At 41.7% G+C, this 10,000-nt stretch overlaps 3 non-coding genes across 3 annotated transcripts; 2 read left to right on the forward strand and 1 right to left on the reverse strand.

The window, feature by feature from the left end:
- Positions 1 to 53: 53 nt before the first annotated feature.
- Positions 54 to 125, reverse strand: trnae-cuc (transfer RNA glutamic acid (anticodon CUC)). Its single transcript has one exon. It is a non-coding gene; the product is annotated as a tRNA-Glu (tRNA).
- Positions 126 to 9,391: 9,266 nt separating this feature from the next.
- Positions 9,392 to 9,463, forward strand: trnae-uuc (transfer RNA glutamic acid (anticodon UUC)). Its single transcript has one exon. It is a non-coding gene; the product is annotated as a tRNA-Glu (tRNA).
- Positions 9,464 to 9,582: 119 nt separating this feature from the next.
- Positions 9,583 to 9,669, forward strand: trnay-gua (transfer RNA tyrosine (anticodon GUA)). The gene is given in 2 exon segments: positions 9,583 to 9,619; positions 9,634 to 9,669. It is a non-coding gene; the product is annotated as a tRNA-Tyr (tRNA).
- The last annotated feature ends 331 nt before the right edge of the window (positions 9,670 to 10,000 follow it).

The following is a 10,000-nucleotide window of genomic DNA, read 5'->3' on the forward strand; positions in this document are numbered from 1 at the left end:
GTGTGTAGTCCGCCTTTTTGCAATCACGACTGCTACAAGAGGGCAAAAGCTCATTCCCTGACCGGGAATCGAACCCGGGCCGCGGCGGTGAGAGCGCCGAATCCTAACCACTAGACCACCAAGGAAGGGTTGCTCACTCTTTCCCATCAAGCCTGGCTGTGTGCCTCTACCACATTTTGCAGCAACTGCTCAAGCAGGGCCACTAACACTTGAATTTTCCTCCAGGAGAGGAGATGTCTCTGACCCTGGATAACAGATCTTCCACTGAGAAAGTGCCACAGGATCTGTGGGAATATCCTAACAACACCACAACTTGCCATAAAAACAAAGCAACCGAGATCCCCAACATGTGACGCCTCCATCTCGAAGCTTTTTATAGCAGACCTCTCAATGGACCCCTTCCTGACGTTGGCTCCAGGCCTGTTAATGGCATGAGATGAAGGTGGTGGGCCAGCACAGCAACCTGTCAGACGACCCTATTTCTGGTAGTGATTACCAAAAATGAGCCAATCACTGTTTGCGGCGCTTCGAGAATTCTTCGAGAAATTGAAAAATGAGCCAATCACTGTTTGCAGCGCTTCGAGAATTCTTCGAGAAATTGACCAATGGGAAAAATGCCTGTGAATACGTCACTGGCCAATGAAATGTATGACTGTCGCTAAGGCCCACAGTGATGCGTTGGCCAATCAGTGAATGTCTCATACCAAGATATTGACCAATCATGTTCTCAGCGGGTTTTATAATAAAAGTGAATCCTCATCGCTACTGTAACAATACAATTTGACTCTTGTGAATACATATTTCTTTTTGACCGGTACATTTGTATTAACGATAATCTTCAGCGGCTATTATAATAAGTTTTTCGCCTGTTACGCTGTTGTTACAATACGTTTTTCTTTCTTGTTTAATAACGTTATAACGTTACGTTTGACGACGCCGTAGAAACTGAGGTAAGTTATATTTATTTCATTATAACGTAACACGACGATGTATTCATAGTTTCATTCATTCATTGTTCGCCATATATTTGTTTGTTTGTTGTAACGTTATGTGTTGTTTTCTGGGGTATTTGTTTGCTTATAATATTGTACAGTGTAAGTTAACTATAAGGTGATTTTGGTCATTCAATCATTCGTTTTTTTAACCACTAAAAAGTGTAAAGTGATTGTATTTCTGTTTGTTTTAGAAATGTACAGTATATTGATTATGCATAGGAGCCAAGTTACCTTTATTTCTATATTGCTTTATACAATACATTTTGTTGCAAAGTTAAACAATAGGAACAAATATTAAGGTAACACTTTACAATAAGGTTCATTAGTTAACTACATTATTTAACATCGACTAAAAATGAACAATACTACTTCAGCATTTGTTAATCTTTGTTAATGTTAATTCCAACATTTACTAATACTTTATTAAAATCTTGTTAACATTAGTTAATGCACTGTGAACTAACATGAACAAACAATGAACAGCTGGATTTGTATTAACTAACGTTAACACAGATTAACAAACAAGTAACAAATGTATTGCTCATAGTTAGTTCATGTTAGTTAATACATTAACTAATGTTTAATAAAAGAACCTTATTGTAAAGTGTTACCAATATTCCACATATTCATATTCTGCAGTAAAACAGCTCTGACTAGACCATAGTGTCAATACAGCTCATGTCAGTTCAATAACAGTGTAAAGTGCACACATAGCCACTATACAGTGGAGGCTATTCATGGTGCTCAAACATGTACATGTCAGTATCTCTTTTAGTTTGCCATATATAATGGCTATTTATTATGTATTTATTTGATGTTTGCTTGTAGAGATAGTATGCAGTCACACCATTTTTAAAAGAGTTAAAATAGTTTTGAATAAAATGTTTGCTTTTGCAAGAAATATGTGAAGTTTTGCATGTAATGTGTGTTTTTTATGTGTTTATTTTATAGAATGGAGCCTAAATTCAGGAGGAAACCTGAAGGGAGTCTTAATATGTGTGACTCTTTGGTCGCTCTAAGGGTGAAGGAAGAGAACAAAAAGAAACCCTGGTCTCGGGCTCTCTCCCCAGATAAGGTTTTGGAAACTGCAAGGCGAGCTGTAGTGCACCAAGGTGAAGACCCAAGCAGAAAATCATACATTCTTGGCCAACATACAATGCAGTTTGGGGTCTTCAGAGGTCAGACCTTTAAGTGGGTTGCCGAAAATGCTCTGGGTTATGCTGGGTATCTGGTGGCAAGCATGAGGAGGGAAACGAGTGAAGTGAAAGACTCAAAAAACAACTATGCTAATAAAGCAGCCTTTGCCGAATACATTGGGCTTTTCCCAGAGGGTCGTGAGGCCATCTGTATTAAGGAAGGAAATATGGATTCCACAGGCTCCCGGCAGAAGTCTTCGAGTGCCCCACAATCCTTATCCACAGGCTCCCGGCAGAAGTCTTCCAGTCCTCCACAGTCCTTATCCACAGGCTCCCAGCAGAAGTCTTCCAGTGCCCCACGGTCCATACCTTCAGTGTCATCTGTCCGCACCCTTTTGATTGGCAGATCTCAAAATCCACAAAGCATTGACAAAGCCGTCAAAAAAATGTTAACATCACCTGTACCCCAACCAGGTAAGCAGTCTTTAGAAATTTGTTTTTTCCCTTAATCTGTCAGTGTATAGAGTGTTTATTAGTGTAAAGTTCATAGTGCATTAAAATTTGCATAGTTTTACAAAACATAGTAATGTTTTTCCAAAGAAGTGACTTATGCAAGCTTGCCTTTTTTTGGTTTAAAAAATATAGTGGACAGTACAATTGTGAAATATTTTTTATAAAATTTAAAATAACTGTTTCTATTAATATGCATTTATTTAAATTTCTTAATTAAAGTTATTACTAGTACAAATTGAAGTGCAGCAAAATGATGTACTATGTGTAATTGGTTGTATCTTTATTCTTCAGCTTTAATTGGAAGATCTACAAAGAGATCTGAAACAACTGTACCAGTGCCTGTAGAATCTACAAGTGTGGCCTCTTTTGCATCATCTGAGCAGGGTGACCGTGAGCTGGTTGAACAGGCAGACTTGCTGGAATCACAAGTGTCCCGTAAGTCCCTGAACATCTGAAAGATATATATATATATATTATTTGTTTTATCTTGTAAAGTCACGTATTAAAAGTTTTTTGGGTTTTTTTCTGTTAATTTTGCCAAGGTAAACAAATGTGCCTCCCAGTGGGCTGGACTCACACGTTGCCACATGCAGATCAGCTGTGGATATCAAAGGCTTTGTTTAAGTTTTCATCCCACAACCAACCTGAAATGGACTTCACCAGAGTCGACAGGATGTGGTGGTACCCTCCACAACCGCACTTTGCAGTTACTGGAGTACCAGGGACAGAGCGCTACTTTGGCCATCCCTTCTTTCTTTGGATGCCAAGAAAGCTGTGGAGAGTTCGACTAACATGTCCACATCCTGAATGTGTTAACGTGGAGCTCACGTCAGCAGGACTGCACCAGAAGATCCGACAGGTAGTCGATGTTAAAACGTCCTACTTCATGGCGTCTGAGTACCTGTCTTGTAGGAAATGCAAGAGGAAAGTGATCAGCTGGAGCTTTGACATCATATCCCAGCTGGACATCAGTCATAGGCTACAGTTTCCCTGCATTCTTACCTCAAAGTTGGCATGTGACATGGCAGTGGTCCGCCTTCTGCGTCAGAGAGGTCTGGGAAACAGCAGCAGCCAAGTGCAGAAGAAGCTTGAGGAGCAGCACTCTGAGATCTGGCTGCAGAAGGTTGTCCAGTTTCTGACAGATTGCCAGAGTTTCCGCAAGGGGATCACCGCAGGTCTTGTTATGCCCGTGTCTTTCGAACACCCACCTGCAATGCTCCCTGTACCCAAGCACCGGTGGCTGATGCAAGTGTATGCTCAGGATGTCCTTCAAAGACTAGATGAGGTCAAAGCCAGTATAACATCGCTGTTTGGACGTGTGCTGAAAATGGATTCCACCAAGAAGGTTGCACGCAAGCTTGCTGGTCACAGTGCTGGAACAGCCACCTGGGTCACAAATGTCGGAAACGAACATGGTCAGGTCATCATGTCTGTTCTTACAGCAAGTGAAGGCTTTGGATTGGCACAGATGGTTGCTGGCATCATTAAAAGGTACAGGGATGCTGCAGCGCCTCCACCTGTACTGCTGTATGTCGACAGAGACTGCTGTGGGGCTACTCACCTCAAAACGATGTTTGCGGAATGGAAGGACCTGGAAATCAGACTCGACATCTGGCATTTCATGAGACGGATTTCTGTGGGGTGCACAACAGATTCACATCAGCTGTATGCAACTTTCATGGCTCACCTCAGCCGCTGTATTTTCTCCTGGGACCAGGAGGACATGGACCGGCTTTTAGCGGCAAAGCGTGCAGAGTTGGAAGGACAGCTCATGCAACCCTCAGATGCTGATGTTTTGCGTCGCCTCAGCAAGAGTGAACTGGCCCTTCACTGCAAAAGAACCACACGTGGCACAAGGGAGACTGTGGATCTCATCACCCAGCTGGTCCAGTCCTTTGAAGGGGAGAGGGGACGTGACACTTTGGGTGTGCCTCTCATCAATTCCGCTCGAATGGCTGAGATATTGAAGTCACAGAGGAAACACGTGGCCTGCATTCAAGATCCCCCTGGTGTACAGCTCTATGTGCAGACAGGAACCCTGAAAAAGGGAGGGCACACTCTGCCAACGTTTAGGTGTGCCAGAGGTTCGACTTCATTGGAATCCTTCGACCTCCATCTAAACAGGTTCATTCCAGGTAAAGTAACTGTCCTGTTAGTCTTTTAAAGTAAATGTATTATGGTTGTAAGTAATGAAATATTAAAGTGTTCTTTCCTGTATATTTTAGGGACATTGGCCAGTGATACATTTTTCCAAGCCTACCTGTTGGATGGATTAGCCCGGTGGAATGAGGACAGAGCAGATGCTGCAACCTCTCAGGGCGTGCAGAAGCCCCATTCATACAGTGGCCTCCTTCGTCATGCTGCTAATGTGCTGGGAGAAGATGTTCTTGGACAGAAGATAGTGTCGTATGTTAGTCCACATCAATACACTGGTACGTTCATTACAGTTGTCTGACAATTGTTTTTGCTTGTTTAAATCTTTAGACAATTGTTTTTGCGCTTAGATCTTTGAATAAGGGTCCTTAATAAAAAAAATGTATTGTTAATTGTACAGGGTCCCTAAGCAGTTTGGGAAATTACAGAATTTTGGAATGAACCCTTTTCCTCTCTTGTTGTGTTTTAGGTGAACTGCTTGGAATAGAGTATCTATACCAGCAGACTGGCAAGGTTCCCAAGGTCTACAAGTCAGCAATTCAGGAATTGGAGACTGTCGATGTGTCTATTGCAGAAGATGAGGGCTATGTGGAACCTGTGGACTTTGATGATTTGACTCTCTCTGCCTTGGATGAAGCACTACCTCCTTGTGTGTCACCCTCTAAATCATGTGCAGTCCCTTCCACAATCCACACCATTCAGTCACCATCCACACAGCCCTCAGAAGATCCACACACGTTGCCCTCTACGCCATCAAAACAGCCCTCAGAAGATCCACACACTTTGCCGTCTACACCATCCACACAGCCCTTAGAGGATTCACACACGTTGCCCTCTACACCTTATGCAGTCACCTCACCTTCTTTTGGTCCCTTGTCTACTCCACCTGCCACACAGTCTGCACCGGCTCTACAAAGGAGACAAAGAAACCTGTCCAGCGAGATGTCTTCCTGTTCAATGCCACCTGCTTTTCCTGATGTAAGAATTCTGCCTTGTTCATAGATTTTATGTACTGGGTTGGTATAATTGAAAACTTTAGATGCAAAAGCCTCCAAATCTGATGTTTTTTTGTCTAAAATTAGCATTTTATCAGACTTCTATGTTTATGTTCAGTTATTTCACTTTAATGGCAATGAAAAGGCCTTATTTATTATATTCTTATTACCTATTGTGTCTGTTTATTTATTTATTCATACATTGTATATAAAGTGTGTGTATATATGCGCTGGTGAGCAAAAGGTTTTTGACAGAAGCATGCATTTAATTACTCAAAAAACAATTAGTTTTAAAAGGGTAACTGTTTGAACATTATGTTTAAAATGTGATTTATTCCTGAGATGGCAAAACTGAATTTTCAACTACCTCTTTTCTTTTTTGTAGGATTCGGTTGGACCTGACAACATCAAAGGTTTTGGTGCAGTCCAGAACTTAGCAGAGACATTGGTTGAACTCAGGGAACACAGTCTTGCTTTGACAAGAGAAGAATCTGCACAAATTATTAGTTTGTGGCAAGGACTAGCAGATTATGACAAAGAAAAGACTGTGTACTCTCCACGCCACCAATCTTCCCTGAAGACAGGCCGGTTTAGGGCAACCAAAAAAATTGTGGCACCAGGGGTAGAGAGTACCAGAAGGTAAGATATTTTCATCATATTTTCCCATTTCTGGCTGTTCCGAATGATATGACTACATAGCAACCAGTTTGAATTCTCTCTCCACATTTTCAGATGCTTTGTTGGAGCAAACAGTCCTGCACAGTGGCCTGACTGCAACAGAATTGTCGAGGCAGTTTTTGTGAAACTGTGTGCTGTCTATCCCAACCCTGTGCGTAAAGAAGGAGTTAAAATCTCAAGATTTAACTTGATTGCACATGCCTACAAGCACATCAGAGAGTGCATTTTGAGCAACGCGGAAGTGATGCAACAGACCACCCTCCAGTTACCTGAGGTCAATGCAGCTACACTCACACAGTGGTGAGTTTAGACACTTATGTTTTTGCTCTGTTGGGATTTGTAATCAATGCATCTATAAAAAATAGTTACAACCATATTTAACACTCATTTATTTCATTTATCATATACAAAACATGCATGCCTCCATTCTTGATACAAGACCAGTATAGTATATGTACAGTTTCTTATCAAAATGATCTATGGTACCATTTGTTGTTTTGTAGGTACAGCAGACGTACTAGAAGTAATGAGAGGGGCATTTTGACTCAGGGACTCCATGCACCAGATGCCCCAATGACAGCACCAGATAGGCTTCCACCAGCTCTTCAGAAAGAACAGAGTCTGCAGCGTGGGAGTAATGACAAGCCCCATGTGTTCAACTTGCCTCCGAACACAGCTGGGACGGCCAAGATCAGATCTGGGCCACCAATACCTCAGATGATACTGCCACCACCACTTGCACCAACCTCACTTGCTGTACCAGGGCAGCCATCTAGACCACTCCCAGTTATCCTTCCTACTCCTGTTTCCTTCCAACCTATAATGCTCCTTGTAGCACCACCTGGACAAACTATGCCAGCAGCAGCAGCAGCAGCAGCAGCACATCCTTCTGTACCATACACCACTGAGTACTACAGGAAGAAAAAGATGGAAAAGGAGCAGATGGGCATGAAATCAAGAAAATATGTCCGGAAGACAGAAGTAATCATTTGCAAAAAGTGTAGCAAGGAGAGAAAACCACCATCTCATATCCAGTATTTTGGCAATTGGTTCTGTGAGGAGACAGCCACTGAATCATTCACCGACTGGAGGGCAGCACTGCAGACAAGAGGATATGGCAAAAAGAGACCAAGAAGTGAGGAGAAGTGAAAAAGCCGTGGAACTTCCAAACAATTCGGAAGTTGGAACATTCCACAGTGGAAGACAGGACTAAACTGCACCACACTTTTTGCACTAATTATCTGAAATAGTATATTATATTATATGATATTATATGATATTATATTATATTATATTATATTATATCATATTATATTATATTAATGTATTTATTGTATGTATCTTATTATTATTTTTATTCTGATTTTATTGATATAATAGTATATTACAATTATTATACTCCTATATTCTGTATATCTATAATATCTATATTAGATATTTTTGATCAAAATGGCAAATCAAATCAAAATTTGGATGTGTCAAAATTGCACTGCAGTAAAAGTTTGTTTTTGTTCACTATTTATTATTTTAGATTGATGTGTCAAAATTGCACTGCTTAAAAGTTTGTTTTTGTTCACTATTTATTATTTTAGATTGATGTGTCAAAATTGCACTGCTTAAAAGTTTGTTTGTGTTCACTATTTATTATTTTAGATTGATGTGTCAAAATTGCACTGCTGTAAAAGTTTGTTAACTATTTATTATTTTAGATTCACTACTGTTTTAAATGTTTTTATTGACTTCTATGCAAACAAAACTATGCAAATAAAAAAGGTTGTTCATCTTTGACTGTCACATTACTGTCATTCTGCCTATTTGTATACTCAAAATATTTGTACCTGCAAACAATTTTCTATCTAATCTAAATACATAAAATGACAACATTTCAAAGGGGGTAGGGGTAATTGCTTATGACAACATTTCAAAGGGGGTAGGGGTAATTGCTTACAGTTAAAAAATATCACAAAATTATATATATATATATATATATATATATATATATATATATAGTAATTTGATTACTATTATTGGGTTCTGTACACTACACACACACTTGACCATTAAGTAATCATAGAATAAGCCAGAAAATATATTTTAAAGGATTTATTCTATACTGGAAGCTGTCAATTTGCACTGAATTATTCAAATAAGTTTTGTAATGCCTTTGTCCATATAAGGGACTTCCTGTAGCGTCATAAGATAGTACTTCTTTGAGACCTTCTTTGAGACAAGTCCGTTTAGGACTTTCTGCGAGAGAGCGCCATCCGGCGTCCAGTATGAATGAAACATATAAAGTGAGAGTATAAAAGTCCCCGCTTTAAAGTGCGGGGGACAATTTTACGTTTTAATAAAGTGCGTGGGACAATGACAATTACATGCGTGTACACCAGCGATACAATTCTTGCGTTATACGGACACATTCCACGAATTCCGTCGCTCGTCAGACCGGTCCGCGAACCCATGTCGCTGTGCGTCTTTTGGTAGCTCGACCGCGTCTTATGGTAGCTCAACCACGACTAACACGCGCAGGCTTTGGCGCAAAGGATAACGCGTCTGACTACGGATCAGAAGATTCTAGGTTCGACTCCTGGCTGGCTCGCTCACCCTCTTTTGACAGTCCAACAATAGGCTGCTTTGTCAGTGGGATAACGGTTACCATGAAATACCATGCGTCTTTTCAGATGCATTGCATGGGTACTGTCACAAGGACCTTGCTTTGCGACCAGTTTATAGTGTCTCTTATGCCAGCACAGGACTGGGAGGACACTGAACCCCCTGGGCGAGGCAAATGAGAGCTCCCTCCGATGAGCCTGATGAAATCGAATTCAGTAAACAATTCCTTCGGCTCATTCCCATATTCTTAAAGAAGGGGGTGGTCGCACACTAAAAGCCAAAGGGCCTGCTAGTGGCACGAGGAAGTTCCCATATGGTCTAGCGGTCAGGATTCCTGGTTTTCACCCAGGCGGCCCGGGTTCGACTCCCGGTATGGGAAGTTTGTGTTGTCTTTGCTTCACTTATGGAAACGGACAGGACGTGTCTCTGTGCCTCTAGCACTTTTAGCCAGCAGGCGCAGCTCACGAAACCTGATAGGTTCTGTCCGCAGCCGGTGTGCCTTCGATAGCTCAGCTGGTAGAGCGGAGGACTGTAGGTGGCAAATTGGGAATCCTTAGGTCGCTGGTTCGACTCCGGCTCGAAGGAGGTCTTTTTCACACGCAAACATTTAATTGGCCATGCTTCTCGACGAGGCCGTCAGCGCTTGAGTGTGTAGTCCGCCTTTTTGCAATCACGACTGCTACAAGAGGGCAAAAGCTCATTCCCTGACCGGAATCGAACCCGGGCCGCGGCGGTGAGAGCGCCGAATCCTAACCACTAGACCACCAGGGAAGGGTTGCTCACTCTTTCCCATCAAGCCTGGCTGTGTGCCTCTACCACATTTTGCAGCAACTGCTCAAGCAGGGCCACTAACACTTGAATTTTCCTCCAGGAGAGGAGATGTCTCTGACCCTGGATAACAGATCTTCCACTGAGA

Source organism: Pimephales promelas, chromosome 5 (assembly GCF_988280905.1).
Source record: "Pimephales promelas chromosome 5, fPimPro1.hap1.1, whole genome shotgun sequence".
NCBI classification, from domain to species: domain Eukaryota; kingdom Metazoa; phylum Chordata; class Actinopteri; order Cypriniformes; family Leuciscidae; genus Pimephales; species Pimephales promelas.